Here is a 20,524-nt window from a genome sequence, read left to right on the forward strand (position 1 = left end):
TTGGTGGAGTGGGCCACTGACTGATTTTGAGGTCCCTCAACATAAAAAAACATAAATTTCGACTAACAGCGTACCAATGGATACTCAATCTGTGAGAAATACACAAAAATGTTTAAGATTTTAGTAAGTATAATTTAATAATGTACGATTGGTTTGAACTATTTCGAGGCCCCCATTTAAATAATATGACATTATGACTTGCATCCAATGACATTATTAATAGACAACGCACTCAATACAGTAGCTAGCAAGTAAATTCGCACATGTATAGGTAGACGTCACGCAATTTCCATTATGCGATATCACGCATCGGGAATTTATAGCAATATCACCTTTATTATAATGGTGTTAGAACAGTGTTTCTAGTGTCAATGTTCATTTGAGCGAACCCGTTCGAACCGAACCATTCGGCAGATCCGACAAAAAGCATCGGGAATTTATAGCAATATCACCTTTATTGTAATGGCGTTAGAACAGATTATGCCATTCGACAAAAAAGCGAGTGTCATTTTTTTTCTAGATGCTTCGTCCATATTAATGTCATTGCTTGCATCAAATAAAACCACCACTGATGAAATAGTCCAATTTTGCGAATGTACCTACATGATATAAGATTGGAATCAGCTCAGAGAGGTCTTCGTCTAGCTGTAAATAGATCCAGACTCGTGAAGATGATGATGCATACGTTTCATAAATATATTTCAATGCAAGAAAATCACTGAATAAATAAAATCCGGCTTCTCTCATTAGGGTTTAGTATATTTTAGGTTAATCATAAGACGCACTTAAATCTTAGGTTCGCTCTCGGAGCTTATTTTAAGAAGTGATTGACACTCGAGACTTCGAGCTTGAGGATTAGAGCAAGCTTATACTCACGTCTAATCCTGCTGGAAGAGAAACAAAGTATAATATGTACGATAGACCTGAAAGACTTGTGTGATAAATATAATTTATCATTTCATTGGAGGAAACCCTACCTAACTCACGATTGATTTTTTTTATACTGACTCAACAATTAGAATTGGATCTCAATCGACTATCCCAGTATATTTTCTATTTTGTTAAGAAATGGTTAGCAATTTATTAAACCCATTCATTGAAATGTACTTTGAAAAAAAAACAGTAGGTAGGTATGTAAAGTCTAGGGACGCGAGATTTAAACATGCGACATACAGATTCAAAAGTAGTTACTTTGCCTCATACTTTTTAATACAACGATAGCCTAGTTATTAGAGTGGTCGCCACAAAGGCCAATTTTATTGCATTTAAAATAATTATGTGCTAATACTGCTACGTGAAGAAGTCTTTACTTATAATACTTATTGAACATACATAACTTGAAAACACCTCCGATATATTTTACTTTCTTTTATTTTGTTAACTGTCAATTCATTGTGGAACTGCATTGTATTGTTGTTTTTATTTAATAAAACGCAATTTTTTTTTGTAGTACTTGTTCCACTTTTAATCAAGAGATTAGGACCGGTTTCGTTCGCCTCAGAGTCGCCTTACAGTTGAAAATGTCCCTCTGAGGCGGACGAAACCGGTCCTAATCTCTTGATTAAAAGTGGAATAAGTACTACAAAAAAATGCGTTTTATTAAATAAAAACAACAATATATTATACTCACTAGAAAACGTCAGATTTGAAAAAAATACGATGCTCGACGGGATTTAAACTCGTATAACTACTGATATTGCTCCAACTGTGCATTAACTAATTATGATACAAACCTCCTATCTAATTACATCAATTTAAACTAGTACATAGGTCATACATGAATTGCTTATCAAATTGCGTTATTATTGACTATGGGTTTTTGTGTATTATATAAATGAATATTAATTACTTTAATTACTAATCAACGCTCGGCTCTCGCCAATTATTTTAGTTAAAACGTCTACTTGAACTTGCTAACAATTTTTAGTAAAAAATTTCTTTTATTCAACGAATAATTCATAAGATTTAGATAATATAACATTCCATAATATAATATTATTAAAATATGATTTTTTCTAGTGGGTATATTATATTATTTGAGGTGTTTTCAAGTTATGTATGTTCAATATATGGAATGTTATATTCAAAAGATATGGTATATAATGCTTATATTTTTTTTAATTTTGCCTCTATGTACTCCTCTTTCCCATGGGCATTCTTTATGGACATAAATTCATGTAAATTCAGCAAAAGCACAATTAAGTAGGTTAAAACCAAAGGGTCATTAATTATCCATTTTGGAATTCACAACAGACACTCGCTAATATGTTTAATTTAGACTAAATAATAAAGTAATTTTTAAAATAAACGGTCAAAGTAGCTCAGTGCCTATACTTTATTAATATAATATTATATATTAATATTATATATCTTATTATATACCTAAAAACCTCACAGAATTATGTTACTTTTTATGCATATGCCTCAGTGTGTAAGTGACGAAGAGAAGCCTCATTGTTTTTAACATACTCAATAACCAATTGAATTGCAGACATGGGTAACTGTTAGCCTAAATATTCCAAGTCATAAAATTACTGACACTACTTTATATCCCCAAACGTAGGGTTCAGTGATTCGCCCGATTAAGACCGGGTGTGATATATTGGGAAGCTTCGATGGTAGATTAGTCGTCTGGCCGATAAATAATCAATGATCTCATCCCATTAATTAGTCAAGGATAATTCAAATTCACATTTATTTATTTGCATATTATATTTAGTGAACTTTAGTTTTCAAATTACAAATTCAAGACGTTCACAACATGACGTGGCACATCCATCTCTATTCAGAGACATTGCCGTCTTGTATTATATTAGCCACATTAACTGATTTTTATAAATTAAATAATTGAATGATTAATAATTTATTAATTAATGCACAATGCCGGGTCCACACTGGCAACATGTCGCGCGACAACCTCATTAAATTTTACGATAAATATGATAATTATCGTAACATTTAACGAGGTTTTCGCGCGACATGTTGCCAGTGTGGACCCGGCATTATGTACAACATTCAACTCTCCATACGGCGTTTTATAACTATTTACGTAGTACTGTATTTGTCAGGGATTAGTAATTTATTTTCTGACATACCTACAATATTGCTACACAATATTGTTTGACAGTAGTCCTATCTCATATCATAAACATAAGTCTACAATTTCAATAGATTGTCGTTTTGTATAAAAAAAAATACATGTAAGACTACTTTAAATTGCTCTTTTTTATATCATATTTTAGATTCAATCAATTTATTCAAAACAATCGACACATTAAGTGACCACTTTATTAAGAAAAAAACTGGTCCGAGCTGCACCAACGCAAGGAGCCAGTTATTTTTATTAAAAAAGCCTTGAAAATTATTATTGTTTCTCAGAATTACAATTTTGCATGATCAATGTCAAATAGTGTGAACCAAAAAAGAGTCATAACGGACAGTGGAGTGCATTTGATTAAAAATATAAAACTTCAGTAATAAATAATTATTATACTGTATGTAAAAAAAATCTTGTTGTATCAAAAAAAATACTACAGTATATAATATATACCTTATTAGGCATACCTACCTACTGTATCCGCAATACATAAATTGATTCAGATAAGCATGGTAAGTGACAATACAATTATATCGCGTTTATATTACCTAAGTAGTATGGTAATGATATAATGGTAACACGACATGTAAGCCGATGATTGGCCAAACCAGAGCCAGTGATTTTACCACGTTTTTATTAGCTCGTATTTTTGTTTGTCCGGTACAGATTTTTTCTCGTGCAGTGCAATTTTTTTCTTGTTTGTCCAAGATTTTGGCCATCTTTAAGCTGAATTGAATTCATTTTCAGTTAATTCTGTTTTGTATGTTTCGGAAAAAAATCGTTAAAAGTAATATTTACTACTCACTATTGTTGGTTGCTAAGTGGGTCCTAGCAACTAAATTATTAATATATACGTGCGTTACTATGGAAATCAATATGAAATGTCAAAATAACTTTTCAGTATTCTATAATATTTATTCAGTATTTCTATCAAGTACAATAAAAAGTTTTTATTAATACATCGAATTGTCAAGTTTATATGATTCAACAGAAAATTTAAAAACGTGGTATATAAAAAGTACTTTTTATCTTGTAATTATTTGTTTTAAAATCGTATTGTTTTAATTTAATAAGACGTGCTGCTCGCCGGCGAAACCAGTGATTTAAGTGCATCCAAATTCTTCCACAGGCTTGTTTATTTCACAGGGCGATAAAACGTGTTGTAAGCTCGAGCCTACCTCAATAAATTTTTAATCAATTTCATTACAGTGTATAATTATTATAAAAATGTTCTTTGTCGAATGTACCTACATACCGATATAAATGTGTTTAGTCTTATCTGACAGTAAATTAAGTAGGTAGATATTGTCCATTCCCTATCCCTCGAATCGAAATCATCCCGAGTTTCCTTCAATACACTGTATACTCGTATCCGGAAATTTGTACGTAAACAATTCACCGCAGGACACTAATTATTCGTGCGCCGCAGTACGTGAAACATGAGTTCGTGTAGCATTTAATCAAATGACGAATTCTTCGTTGAACATTTCACCGTGGAGAATATTTGTACGTATGCTACAATATGTGGCGATGTCTTTACTAGGTTAAGTTAGGTTAGGGTTAATCTAATTGGAACAGTACTATTTGCAAACTATCGCCGTATTTTGTAATATACGTACAAATGTATTCCACGGTGAAATGTTCAACGAAGAACTCGTAATTTGATTAAATGTTATACGAACTCATGTTTCACGTACTGCGGCGCACGAATAAGTGTCTCACGATGAACTGCATACGTACAACTTTCATATACCTATCCCCGTAAACTACTATAAACCCAGTGTCGTGGAAGATATATTTTTTTGTTATTTGATATATTATGTTTAATTAATATTTTATTTATTACAATTATTTATGTTTAATATTACCAACAATGATGATGGCGGAACAAGATGTGTTATTATGAGTTGTGTAGTTGCCATTGTATTTTGGTATAAATGCAGTAAAGTTTATTTAAATTCACTCGATATTCTATGTAACTCATGTTTAGATCATAACTATTATAATGATTGTATTAATATTATTAATATGTTAAGACATTATGAATTATCGATCTAAATCGGCAAACCAATAAGCACATGAAAGCAGTGTTCGAAATGAACCGGAGCGCACCGGAACGCAGCTCCAGTTCGCAAAATCCTCGAGACTATATTTCATGAAAGTTTTATAAATTTAATTACATTCTGGTTTATGAATTAAGTACTGAGTAAATATTAAGTGCATTTACATTACTTGTTTATTCATAAAGCTTAATACATAACGCATGATACGTACCTACGCACTTATCTAACAGAAAAATTGAACACATTTTAATATTTTGGAAAACAGCATTGAGCGCTCTGGTTGGTAAAACTTTCCATTTCGAATACTGCACGTAAGATGTACATATTATGCCGGGTCCACACTGGCAAGATGTCGCGCGACAACCTCGTTAAATTTTACGATAATTATCATAATTGCTTAAGAATTTTTACGATAATTATCATACTTATCGTAAAATTTAACGAGGTTGTCGCGCGACATGTTGCCAGTGTGCCAGCAGTTGGCCGAAGACATTGTTATATTTTTTTTTCAAAAATGTATGTTTTCTCTGATACTCTTCTGAATAATGTATTCTAATCCCCTTGTCTAACACGCTACTGCTTCATAATTGCCTTTATACTGACTCTAAATTAATACACACGTCTTGCCCCCGGTCATTTCGTATCAACCTGACGCATGTCTCAAATCGGTCATATATATTTTTTTAATATCATTTTATTAACCCAACAGCATAAATATGTCATCGTAAATGATTGAAATGTGAAACTACGAAATAAACAACAATCTGTATTTATATTAATAACAACAAAATGTCCTCTAAAATAGTATTACAGATTTATTGAGATCATTAAATAGTGATAATACGAACGCATTAATAAAAACCAATTCGGATAACTAGTTAGAAAATAAATTGTTTTGTCATATAATATTTCGCAATTTCATGAACAGCTGCCAAGCCAGCTAAATTATTAAAAAAACTTTCCAAAATATAAATTATTATCATCCATCAAATAACAGAATATAATTAATTATTTTTGAAAAGTATTATTATAATATTAATTTATACATAATTGAATTAAAGTTCAATTCTTCATTTTAACCTTCAATATTCAAGTGTAATGAAAATATACGTACGTTATTATATGAAGCGCCTAGTTTCAAACCCCCATAGTTTTGAGAAAAATGAGAAAAACTCATATCTATTAAATCTGTGTATTTTTTCTTATGTATTTATCATTTGATACATACATTCTTACAAGTTTTTTTTTTGCTTAATATCTTTTACTCACATTTAGCATATTTCACCAAGTGAATAAATTAAAAATCAAATGATTTTCATTGTAGGGGACTTTAAAATTTACCTATCATTTTAGGGGCTTTTGAAGTTATTACGTATGATTTTAAGAGGTTCTGAAACTCATATATTATTATAAATAAGAATGAATGAAGATGCGGAGTGTGTGGGACTCACGACTGTACTCTCGATCAAAACCAAATACCTACCTCCTATTCGACGCTTGCATTATAACGGTGCTGCTTTACGGTAGAGAATCATGACACCTTTCGAAATCTCAGAACAACCGTGTACTGTGCTTCGAGAACAGATGTTTGTGACGGATGCTGAGTTTTAGGTGTAACGAGGAGATAAGGAAATGAACCAAGCCGCCTCTCATTTCACTGAGAGTAAAGAAGCTACGTTGGACTGGCTCGGCCACGTGCTGCGGATGCCAGAATAGATCGGCTTGCTTGCTTCAAGTCAACTGGATTCCGCCATCATGGAAGGTATGTATAACGAAATAAGACTGGTAAGCGACAGAGATTCTTGGAGACGCTGTGTTTGTCCATATGCTCCAGCTAAGGGGCGAGACCGGAAACCCGCAGAGGAGCGTCGGCGTCGATGCATGCAACACTTGCACATGGATTTGGTCTTCGCATTCAGATGAAGATAAATATAGTTAAAAAATATATATATTTTTCCCTACACAAAACTTGAAATTTTTCTACATAAAAAAACCACAATGAATATAATTAAGTCCTCTTAAAATGTCACTATGACTCGGTAAAATATAAGACAATGATAGAATACGTGCTAGTGCGACACCGTCATGCTTGTCGCGTGGCATTTTACACAGTTAACTACTGTAGTTAACCGATATCACTTTATTTACAGACCGTCAAGTTTCGTTAACCAACACAACAAACACAAAAAAAATGTAAGTTGCTACCTATACGAACCTTATTTTTGAGAGAAGCGTAGGAAGTGTAGAAGCACATTTACTAATTTATTATTTTCATTGGGTCATGAATCATAATAATAATATATCAATTTTATATTTGAATTGGTGGATTTCAGCGTTATTTTAGGTATTTTTTTATTATCAAGAAACGCGTTTCAGTCTTTCAGAAGATCATTATCAAGATGGCATTGTCGGAGATTATTTGCTAGGCGATTATTTAGAGCCTACCCTAACGGCCCACGTACGCTACGTAGGTCAAAATGGAAATTTTATGGTATTTTCTATATATATATATATATATACATATTTATTATAAGAAGACAATAGATATATTTGATATAATATAAGAAGCAGACTTGAGAGTGGGTCTATCGTTTGGGCCCCCTCAGTTGAAGTACGGCCTTATGTTGGAGAGAGTCCGAAATAGATTTTTAAGACTCCTTTACTTTCGGCTGTATGGATATTATCCGTGGCTCTATCCGACTGATTTTGTCTTAGGGATGCTAACATACTGTAGCTTAAAATTTAGAAGGGATCTTTATTTAGCTACATATTTTTTCACTTATACGTGGCGTAAATGTGAACTCTGCCATTCTTGGTGGTGTTGGCTTGTGTGTCTCCGATTACCTTAGAAATCGAGGGCATCCGTTGTTCGCTCTCCCAATGTGCAGAACTAACATGCCATTAGTAATGCCAATTGGGAGAGCAATAACCATGTTTAATGAAATCGCTTCGGATATTGATATATTCCACTTACGTGATGTGAATTTAGGTGGCCGTTGTTTTATAAGTTTTTAAGATAGGGTCTATCAAAGTTCACTCTGTGTGCTTCCATCTACTTTTATTTTGTTATTTTTGTTATTTATTTTATTTCTTTTATTATTTTATTACTTATTGTATTATTACCTCACACTTCTCTGTATTATTATTTTTTTTTTAATTATTAACACTTATTTTATGTCATATCGTGAACGCTTTGAATTTATAATTTGTTATGTTCATTATAATATGTAAAATAAATTAATTTGATTTAATTTGATTTGATTTTCTATATGTATACCATAAAATCTCCATTTTGACCTACGTGTTGCACGTGGGCCCTTAAGGGTGGAATGTGCATGGGGAGGTGTTTATAATATAGAAATAGGTTAACTCCAGTTCACGATTTTAATGACTATGCAAATGATACTTAACTGTTATTTTTCTTACAAAAATAAGTAAGCTTCCAGATGAATAATGTCCAAAGGTAAAAATACTTACCCCAATCATTTGAAGCCAACTTTGACACTTTCCGAACCACTATCGAAATCGATAATCTGTACCTCGCTTTTAGTGTCAAACGATATTATCTTCTTGCATATCAAGGTCTCGCTATAGGTTTAAATCCCACTCATTTACCTGGTGAATTTCACAGTGGCGTAACAGAATATTTAAGTATTTGGGTTAATATAAAAAAGCAAGTACCTAAAATCAATGATCAGTTTCACAGACTAATAATTTATTAATTAAATACTCTCATATTGGAGAATTTTTCCATGGCACAATACCACGTACCCCATTTCTTCTCACGCAGTAGCTACGTAAAAAGATCTTCGGAGCAAGAGAGCATCGGATAAACCATATAAAAACCAAAAAATATTTTTAATAGTTTCACACCATTATCAAGACTAGTATTGGTAATAGTATCACCGAAACAAATAAAATAGCTATCGACCAGTAAACCAACCTAAATAATAAAATTTAATTTGTATATTTATTAGGTACGTATTATTTTGTATCTATTAAGTATACGTTATTTAACTCAATTAATACAATTACATTCTTCAAAATTGTGTCCACTGTTAATTATGTTAATTAATTAAAATTAATTATGTATATTATGTTCTATGCAAGAGTAATTTGTATGCTAATGTTGTATGCAATACTATATTAAGAGCGTACATAAGTGAAACGGTAAATAATTTTCAACAGTATGTGGAACGAAATTTCGCAGTCGTCGTGAGACTGACAGTCGAAGTGTGAGCACATCAATTAATTTTGTGATGGCGTCGGAGGAATATATTCTTAAATCGTGTAAAGATGACTAAAAAATGTTCCGCATGTACTTAAAAAGGAAACATGTCAATGAATATTATACTATTATTATTACGAATATAATAATAAACATAACATTAAAAGAACGCATGTTAAATTTTTATGACAAATTATATTTCGTTCGGCTCGCGTCACTTGCACAATCCGCGCATCGCCTAGTCACGATCTTTTTAGACCATGCCTCAGCTGAGGTATAGCCATAATACGAGGGACTAATAAAGCGAATTACTAATTATAAATTGTTTTATAATTACTTATTATATAGGTAATATGGCGATTGTAAAAAACTTATAAGTCAGACAATTTGTTTAACAACAAAAAGAAAATAAAACCACAGAACTAAACATACAACAGGTCGCAGTAGGTATAACTGAGAAGACAAATCAATCCCTTCCGATTTAACTCGGTGTAGGTATAGCTGAAACTTCTCCAGGGATGCATACATGTTATGTCATTATTCCGCTGTGCTCCGTTGTCCGAATTTCACCACACTCGCGAAATGGGGACTCTTCATCCTATGAGCACATCTAGAAAGACCACACCAAATTCGGTTCAGATTTATTTACTTACATAATGATTATACCACGTTTTCTTAGCTCGAATTCTTGTTTGTCCGGTGGTTGTTTATCCAGTACAAATCTTGCAATCGATTTTTAACTAACTACCCGACTAGCTAGACATTTGAAACTTTTAGAATATATCAGAACACGATGCCAATGAATTCTTTTAATACTTTTAGCCATCTTTAAGTATAATTGAATTCATTTTCAGTTAATTCTCTTTTGTATGAAAAGTTATTTCGGAAGAAATCCGTAATCCAATCCACTATTATTGGTTGCCAAGGGGGTGGTCCTAGCAAATAAATTATTAATATATAGGTACGTGCGTTACTATGGAAATCAAAATGATATTTCAGGATTCTATATTTGTTTGTTGAAAAAATGATTTGTTGACAATTCCCTTATTTGTCCTAAATTATTAATACTTACATAGAATTGTCAAGTTTATATGGTAAGTATATAAAAAGTTCTTTTTATTTTGTAATTTTAAATATTATGTAGATTTAATGACCATCTTTCAGGAATATTTATTATAATTGAGTTATTTTAAGGCTTATTTGAAACGTTAAATATTCATAAAATACGTACATATAAACTGCCATTTCCGCAAAATGCTGATCATGGATATTTGGATTTAATTCTGTTCTGCTATTTGTTAATCGGCTTGATAGTTTTGGCTAATTTTCCTTAATGCAAGTGTGCTCATACAAATTACCGAACATGACATTTAATTGTATCCCCCTGATAACTCATCCACGATGAGTCACTGACATGTTTGCCAATTAAAATTGAGGGCCACAAATTGAAAACGACTCTCCAATCGATCATAGTCGAAGGTTCACCTCCGACAAAGGTTTATCTCTACAATCGGTTGGTAAATTTACTGTAAGGTGCTTTATTATTTAAAATTTGAGTTAAAATAAACATTTCATTTGGCGCTGAATATTGATTTTACATTGATTGATTGGGTATTTATGTCTGGAATTATTGAGGTTGATTTTTATCATATTAAAGAAACACGCCTAAAGCTCATTGGCAGAGCAATTTAATCAATGTTATGCCTAGTTTTGTCAACGTATAATTATTTGAAATTAAAGTTTGCGTAATACTACAAAATGGAAGGCCTGATTTCGATAATATTTAAATAAATTGTATACCTACAACTGAATAATTAATAATTAAATTTATTCAATGAAAGTGGGTCTACATATTCGAATCAACAGATTTTTTATATTATATTCAATAGCATACAACAATTTATATTTCTACTTTAAATTTACATACCAATCTATAATATACAGAATTTCGCTTTGTCGCAAATTACAAACACAGTTGAAATTAAAAATTAATAAGAAGTATACTATATAACATAAAATAATATTCAGTACATTATACAGAAAAACTTGGCATATTCTCATAAGTTGGCGTTACGTATAGCTGCTGGCCAAGACTGAATTTACAATATAACTTTTTTGTCACTAAGTACAACGCATTTTAAGGGGGATTTTATGCCAACAGAGAACCTAGCGAAAAAATACGAAGCTTGCAAATTGAGATTTTTTTTTTGATAATTTACAATTTCAACTGTATTAATTAATGAATATTTTAACTGAAAACATTAAAAAAATAAATTTAAGTCATAGATAAACTTACAATAGTTGTAAAAAAATGTAAATTTGTTGCAATCTTATTATTACATTATATTTTACGGTCATATTTATTATTAAAATTTAGTTTATTAAGGGCGGACATGCTCAGCGTAGGTCGAAATAGAGTTTTTATTTCATTTTCAAACCATGATCATGGACACTCCTTAAACGTTGTAGATAATTTATTTATATAATTTTAAAGCCTTGTTATCCTTTATATTTATTTTAAACATTTGATGACTGCAAAAAGTATTTTTATTACATAAAATAGTGTTCTTTTAAACCTCTCGCTCTAATGTTTTAGAATATAGTCATATTTCAGTACATGAATGTGCAGCGGTGTTAAGATTTTTTACATTTATTAATTTTTAAAAGCATTTATAAAACCATTATTATAATTTATGACGAGATAATTTTTGTAAAATATTTACGATAAAAAATTATATTGTTAATCTCTGTAATCCCAAATTTGACAAGAATTAGGCATTTTATTATTCAAAAAATGGGCAAGATAACACATTTGAAGATAAATCTAAAGATATTGATTATAAGGTATGATTTTGACCATTCAAGTGTCATAAACATCCTACGAATAATGATTGCTTTGTAATAATTATTGACCTAAAAATAAGGTAGTGTTTTTTTTAAATACGCCATTTCTTTTGTCATTCCCCAGTGGTTAAGCTACAAAATACGGCCGTAGCCATAAATTGACAAACTAAAATTGAAGTAGGGAGTAAGATCATGTTAACGCGCGTGTTTGAACATGTACCTAACCGATTTTTTTTGTATTTTTTTTTTAAACAGTATTAGAAAAACAGCAGTAGAAATTAATACAATTGAAATTGTAAATTATCAAAAAAAATCTCAACTTGCAAACTTCGTATTTTTCCGCTAGGTTCTCTTTTGGCATAACGATCCCCCTTAAACTTTAAAGTAGCTATAAAAACAACAATTATATGCCATGATTATTATATATGAAAAAATGCCAATAGTCCCCCAGTACCTAGACATAATTTGTGTTAACAGACGCAAAAAATGTTACATTTATGTCTACATTACAATCACATCAAAGTCAATTTGTTTTAATACGTTATTAGAGACTAATCAACTAACAAAGTGAATGCATATGTCAATCAAACTAATGCGCGTAAAAATATTGTGTCAATCAATTAGCTAAGTATTTTAACATGTAGTTACCTATTATAAATCTTGCAGAAGTCAATAATAATTTCATTTATATTTGCGTAATATTATTATCTATTGCAGTGATTCCCAACTATTTTGTTTGACTACACCCTTAAACATTTTGTAAAAAGACCTCGGGCCTGACACATTATTTTGGTCCTAGGGTAAAATTACATTTAGGTACTATAATTCCTCTATACACAATTCCTCAGTATTTATTCCTTTCATAAGTAAATTTTTCACAATGTATGTACCTATGTACATCAATACTAACTATGAGAATATAAGCTCATCAAGCTAGAATTTTAAAATGCTTCCTCATTTTAATAAGTGGCATTAGACTTATTTTATAACGTTTTTATTAGCTCGTATTCTTGTTTGTCCGGTGGTTGTTTGTCCAGTACAAATCTTGCAATCGATTTGTATTTAACTTCCCAACTAGCTAGACATTTGAAACTTTTAGAATATATCAGAACACGATGCCAATGCATTCTTTTAATACTTTTAGCCATCTTTAAGCAGAATTGAATTCATTTTCAGTTAATTCTGTTTTGTATGGAAAGTTATTTCAGAAAAATCCGTGAAAAGTAAAAGACTATTATTGGTTGCTAAGGGGTGGTCCTAGTAACTAAATTATTAATATATACGTGCTTTACTATGGAAATCAAAATGACATTTCAGTATTCTAGTATATTTGTTTGTTTGTTTTTTATTTACTTTATGTCAAGTACAAGTTTGAGCATATTGAGCATAATAATTCAACAAAAATTTTAAAACGTTGTATATAAAAAGTTCTTTTTATCTTGCAATTATTATACATTAGGTAGGTATAGTCAAAAAAGTTTTAGGTAATACTTTTTTTGCAAATTTTTGCAAAATTGTAGCGGAACCCCTCATCTGGCTCGTGTATCTAATATATAAAAATTAATATTTGTGTGTTTGTTTGTTCGTATTTAATGCGCAGCCATACCGTTCATCCGATTGCAATAAAACTTTGTAAACTTATTGCTTGCACTTGCGGGAAGAGTATAGGCTATACTAATATATAAAAATGAATGTCTGTCTGTCTGTGTGTCTGTCCCGTATGCGTTCCTATACCATTCATCCGATTGCAATGAAATTTTGGTAAGTGGTTGCATGCACACCCATGAAGGTTTCTGAATTAGAAAAATCATCATCTTCTTCTTCTTCTTCATTATATTTTCTTTTATTCGTATGGTTCCTATACCATTCATCCGATTGCAATGAAATTTTGGTAAGTGGTTGTATGTACACCCATAAAGGTTTCTAAATTAGAAAAATCATCATCTTCTTCTTCTTCTTCATTCTATCTTCTTTTATTCGTATGGTCCCTATACCATTCATCCGATTGCAATGAAACCTTCGTCAGTTGTTGTGGTAACACCCTCAATGGTTTTTGAATTAGTACAACCATCTTCTTCTTCTTCTTCTATTCTATATTCTTCTATTCGTATGCGTTCCTATTCCATTCATCCGATTGCAATAAAATTTTCGTCAGTAATTGTGCCAACACCCGCGAAGGTTTCTGAATTAGTACAACCATCTTCTTCTTCTTCTTTTTCTTCTTCTTCATTCTATCTTCTTTTATTCGTATGGTCCCTATACCATTCATCCGATTGCGATGAAACCTTCGTCAGTTGTTGTGGTAACACCCGCAATGGTTTTTGAATTAGTACAATTATCTTCTTTTTCTTCTTCTTCTATTCGTATGCGTTTCTATTCCATTCATCCGATTGCAATAAAATTTTCGTCAGTAATTGTGTCAACACCCGCGAAGGTTTCTGAATTAGTACAACCATCTTCTTCTTCTATTCTATCTTCTATTCGTATGCGTTCCTATACCATTCATCCGATTGCAATGAAATTTTGATCAAGTGTTGTGCTCACGCCGCAAAGGTTTCTGAATTGTTACAACTATTTTCTTTTTCTTCTATTCTATCTTCTTCTATTTGTATGCGTTCTTATATCATTCATCCAATTGCGATGAAATTTTGACCAGTTGTTGTGAGTACGCCCGCAAAGAGTTCTGAATTAGTACAACCATCTTCTTCTTCTTCTATTCGTATGCGTTCCTATACCATTCATCCGATTGCAATGAAAATTTGACTAAGTGTTGTGTTCACGCCCGCAAAGGTTTCTGAATTGATACAACCATTTTCTTCTTCTTTTTCTTCTATTCGTATGCGTTCTTATACCATTCATCTAATTGCGATTAAATTTTGACCAGTTGTTGTGCGCAAGCCCGCAAAGGTTTTTGAATTAGTACAACTGCCTTCTTCTTCTTCTTCTATTCGTATGCGTTCCTATACCATTCATCCGTTTTTTTGGATCCATCCGGAACTTTGGTGAGTTGTCGTGCGCACGCCTGCAAAGGTTTCTGAATTAGTACAACCATCATCTTCTTCTTCTATTCGAATGCCTACCTACACCATTCATCCGATTTCAATGAAACTTTGGTGAGTTGTCGTGCGCATGCCCACGAAGATTTCTGAATTAGAAAATCATCTTCTACTTCTATTCGTATGCGTTCCTATACCATTCATCCGATTGCAATGACATTTTGATCAAGTGTTGTGCCCTTGCCCGCGAAGGTTTTTGAATTAGTACAACCATCTTCTTCTTCTTCTATTCGTATGCGTTCCTATACCATTAATCCGAATGCAATGAAACTTTGGGGAGTTGTCATGCGCGTGCCCACGAAGATTTCTGATTTAGAAAATCATCTTCTTCTACTATTCGTATGCGTTCCTATACCATTCATCCGATTGCGATGAAACTTTTGTCAGTTGTTGTGCGCACACCTGCGAAGGTGTCTAAATTATTATTATATAAAATACAAAGTTTGTTGTTTGTTTGTTCCATCCAATTTTGATTTTTTTTTTACTACATATTAATAACATTAATAACGTTTTCATATTTTGGATTCGATTTTAATTTAGTGTTCTTATGTTTGACCTTTACTCCTATTAGAATTATTTTCATATTGCCATATTGTATTACAAAGATATTTTAATATTAAAAAAATAATTACCTATTATTATTTTTCAAATATCTAAGATAAATATAACCACGAAGCGACCCTGTGCGAAGCCGGGTACTTCAGCTAGTAATGTATAAAATAAAATTTAAATCAACCAATTATACTCGTCTTATCATTTCATTAAAGTCTATTGACTTCAATCATTATAATTATACTCTTAAACCATATAACATATATCGACATAAAAATAGAACTAACGATCTCAGTCGATAATGAAGTACTCGCCACATAAACAGTTGACATAAACTGACGTTAACCGAACGTATATAATATTATTTTATTATATTATAAGGAGTAGATGATATCAAACCTTTCAATCAAGCAGTTCACATTTGAATAATCGTTCCTCGAATACTGTGTTTGTCCGTAATATATATACACAAAACTATCAAATAAGAAACCCATACTATTATCTAATAATATTAAAATAGACATGAAACAATAAATACCTAACCATAAAAACAGTTATGTGTTTATTAATCAAATATGTATCCATATAAAAAAAATATACTTCGTTGTCGGATGCAATATCAAATTAAAATATAATTAAAATAACGTACAACTAACTCTGAATACCTACACATAATCAAAAAAAAAAAACTTAATGAACTTAGATTTTAGTTGCAAAAATAAATTAGTACTTAATATTTTTTTGAGTTAACAGCTAATTACGTTTTTCAAAGTTTAATTGATGAATACAGCCGAGTTTCCGTTTTACGTATTGCATAAAAACATTGTGTGTTCTTCTAAGTATTATAATAAATTGCAATGGTTATGATTGTTATGATCCATGTCAAATATTAACTTGCTGATTTAATACTTCGGTGAAGATACAACGTCGTGGCGTGTTTCTTTTGTGTAGATTATGCAATCAATTTGTCATAAGATTTAAATTGGGGCCTCGAAATTGTTTAAACCAGTCACAAAATTACTATAATTATTAAAAAGATGCCTTATATACATTGCGTATAAAATAATACTCAAAGTATAACAAAATCCCTACATCTGACGTTAAAAAATCTATAGCATGAACATGTAAATAGATACGTATTTGTACCTACACTAAAAATAAATCACTAATTATATTATTTTGTGACAGCCACGATGGCCTAGCCTTACGTGTCAGGATATAATATTGCGGGTCCCAGGCTCGAATCCTGGGTCTGGCAAATAGGTATACCTGTAGCAATTATACCACTCAGCATTACATGGGTTACATACTTTATGTTTTGTTGTCAAAACAAAACAATGGAGCGAAAACGAACGTCAGAATTTCCTCAATCATAACTAGATCAGTAGTAATATATGGACTGCATTTGTATAAATTTGAAGGACAGTCCATAAATCCTCACTATCGTCACGAGTCCGTCACTCAACGCACTATTCTCACATTGAGTCCGGTCACACGGCATAGTCAACCGTCATTCCACTGAATCCAGTCCCTCGATATCACTGGTACATTATTATTATAACCTGATTATAACCTCACGTTGTCATCTTTATTATTGTATTTATTTATTCTTGTTACGATAAATAAACTACTCTCGCCTCACAACATCCAAGCAACAACGACTTTATCTTCATATATCTCATCATCCCTTATTGTTTTTCAAACTGTTTTTGGAGTCAGAGTATGGACGTAATACGTTGAGCAAGTGGTCAACATACATTTCTCGTAAAAAATATCTGTTAATTCAAACCTTCACTCTGTGGAGGCCCATATAATCCAATTAGGATCGGACATGGTCAAAATAAAGAAGAAATAATAATTGACTTCATATCACTAGGGAAGAGATACATTGCTATTTTTACTAGGTACATTGGTAGTTAGAATTTTATTTAGGTACATACGTTAAAGTTCCCACTACCACCCGTCATATATGCAAAGCCGTGGATATGCACCGCCGCTTTCTATGACGCTTTAAACGTGTCTGAAAGAAGTGATTTTAAGTGCTCATTCCGTCCCGAGACGGAGCCGCACGGGACTGATGCTGCAACCATGCACCGTAGTGCTTAAAGAATAAAGTTAAGAAAGATTTTTTTTTTGTTTTTATACTGGCTCTGCTGTCCGCTGACGTTAAGCGCTTTGTGTACCCGCATACTGAGTGTCACGAATTGAAATGGATGAGTCTACAGAAGAGTCGGGACCGCTCCCCATACGACGCTGCAAATTTCTCGAATGCCGCAAAGTTGGCCTCGGTTGCTATCAGATCTCCGTGACCAATAGGGCCCGTGTAAGGACGGACCCTGGCAAACAGCTCCACTGGTTCGAGTTCCATAAGCGGGCAATCCCAGAGGATGTGTTCAACATCTTGGTGGTCATGTCCGCAGGTACAACCCGGCCCATCAAGCCAAACTCGTGGAGTCTGGCGGCGAAGTTGCCATGGCCGGTGAGGAGCTGGCTAATCCAGTGCGAAGGTTGGAGTCTTCTAGTTTGGTGCCTGCAGAATACGTCCGGAAAAAAACGGTAAAATTTATCCGTGCTTCCCCAATAAAACCCACCAATGTGAAACTAAAAATTCAATACGATATAAATAAAAAAATCATTCACGCACGTTATAAAAAGATTATAAACATTTTTTTTTCAAATATAAATAGGTATTAATATTTTAATTAAATCCTTGCTGAAAATATTTCAATTTCCTAACTTCACTGCCACCATATTATAATAATTTATTGCGTCGACGAAATAACATGGTTTATAATTGTTTATATTAATAATTTATGGTATTATAATTACTTGAAGTAAATTTATTATTATATGACACATTATTCGGCTGCTATGTAAAGTCTTTACTTCATATATTTTATTTTAAATGTTGCAAACATGCAACTGTCAAAACGTCCGGCTTCATTTGCATATTAAGGAGTTTTTTTCTCGTTTTTTTTTTTTAAATATTCATTTCGTCTTGTATTCCTTGCCTATTTAAGAGCGCCCACGTGAATCTGTTCAGATAATTAACATTTTAATTACAAAAGGACTTGGGCGATGTTTTAAAAATAAATAATTTATATTTAGACCTTGGATGAAATTAAAATTATAAAAATCGTGTCGTTCATTCATTAATCCATTAGTTTATTCATCACATCATCACCGTTTAACGCAGTCAAAAATATCATCAAGTCAGCTGTTGAATTGTCCACCCACTACGTAATTAAAGCCACTCTCAATTCGTAGAAAAAATATCTCATAACAATTGATGAGTTCTAATAATACTGTATTGTTATTATGATTATTACAAATTACGTCAATAAGAAATGGAGGATATTAACACGAACCAGCCGTAGATATCGGGCAACATCGCAACTTTATAAATTAGAACAGTAGGTATACCTAATCTTAATAATTATTATTTGAAAACACCCTTTTCAAAGTTTCAGAAAATACCACTTTGAAAAATCTTATTCAATTCAATTTTGACATTAATGTGACCATTAACAAAATTTATCCGATATGCATTTATTTGTCTTCGCCAATAATTTCTAAGGTGTTTTTCAAATTCCGTTTAGAGATAGCCGCCTACCACATCTATAATTCTATATTACGGTCACAGCATAATATAAATAACATGATTTCATAATATTTATATCATTATCATTTATGGCACTACAACCGTTGGTGGGTCTTGGCTTTCTTCAAAAACTTCTTGGACGATCCAGCGCCGACACTCTCCAATTTCTTTGACCGAGCATTTTTAAAATCTCAATTTCGACCTTCCAGGTCTTCTCTTGCCATCGGGGGTTGCGTACATAACCCGCCTCGCCAGTATGTCATCCAGCATTCTATGCACGTGACAGTTTTATTATTATTATTGAATGTTCAAATTTAAATTCAAATTCAAATTTCTTTATTTTACGTAGGTATAATGAACATAACAAATTATAAATTCAAAGCGTTCACGACATGACATAAAATAAGTGTTAATATTTTTTTAAATAAAAATACAGAGAAATGTGAGTTAATAATACAAAAAGTAATAAAATAAGAAATAAAATAAGAAAAGAAGTAAAATAATATGAAATAACAAAAATAAAAGTAAAAGTAGATGGAAGCACACAGAGTGAACTATTGATTGACCCTATCTTAAAATATTATAAAACAACCTCCAACTAAATTCACCTCACGTAAGTGGAATATATCAATATTCTTACTTAAGAGTGAGAGTAACGTTTTTAGTAAAACTGAAATTTGAAATATTTCACTGATAAATTTAATTTTATACTCTACACCATTTTATAGAAATTTCATTTTTTTAATTAAAATTATGATTTTTTCAAAAACCGAAAGCTATGTTACCTTCTAAAGAACTTATTAAACTACATTTTAATGCTAGAAAATGCACAAACTAGGTGTATACTAATAAAAATCTGACTTTCAAAAAAACACTCATTTTATTTTTACATTTTCAGTGTTTTTAATTTGGTATGCATTAATTATTTTTAATTCAAATTATCAGTAAAAATATTTCCCTCTCAGGTGGATGAAACCGGTATAATTTTAATATAAAAAGTGGATTCAGTACAAAAAAATGTGTTTTATTAAAATTATGAATACAATCATTCATTGACAGTTAACACAATTTAAAAAAGTAAAA

The sequence above is a fragment of the Rhyacophila brunnea genome, unplaced genomic scaffold (assembly GCF_057557595.1).
Source record: "Rhyacophila brunnea isolate RB1 unplaced genomic scaffold, BYU_Rbru_1.0 scaffold_14, whole genome shotgun sequence".
NCBI lineage: Eukaryota > Metazoa > Arthropoda > Insecta > Trichoptera > Rhyacophilidae > Rhyacophila > Rhyacophila brunnea.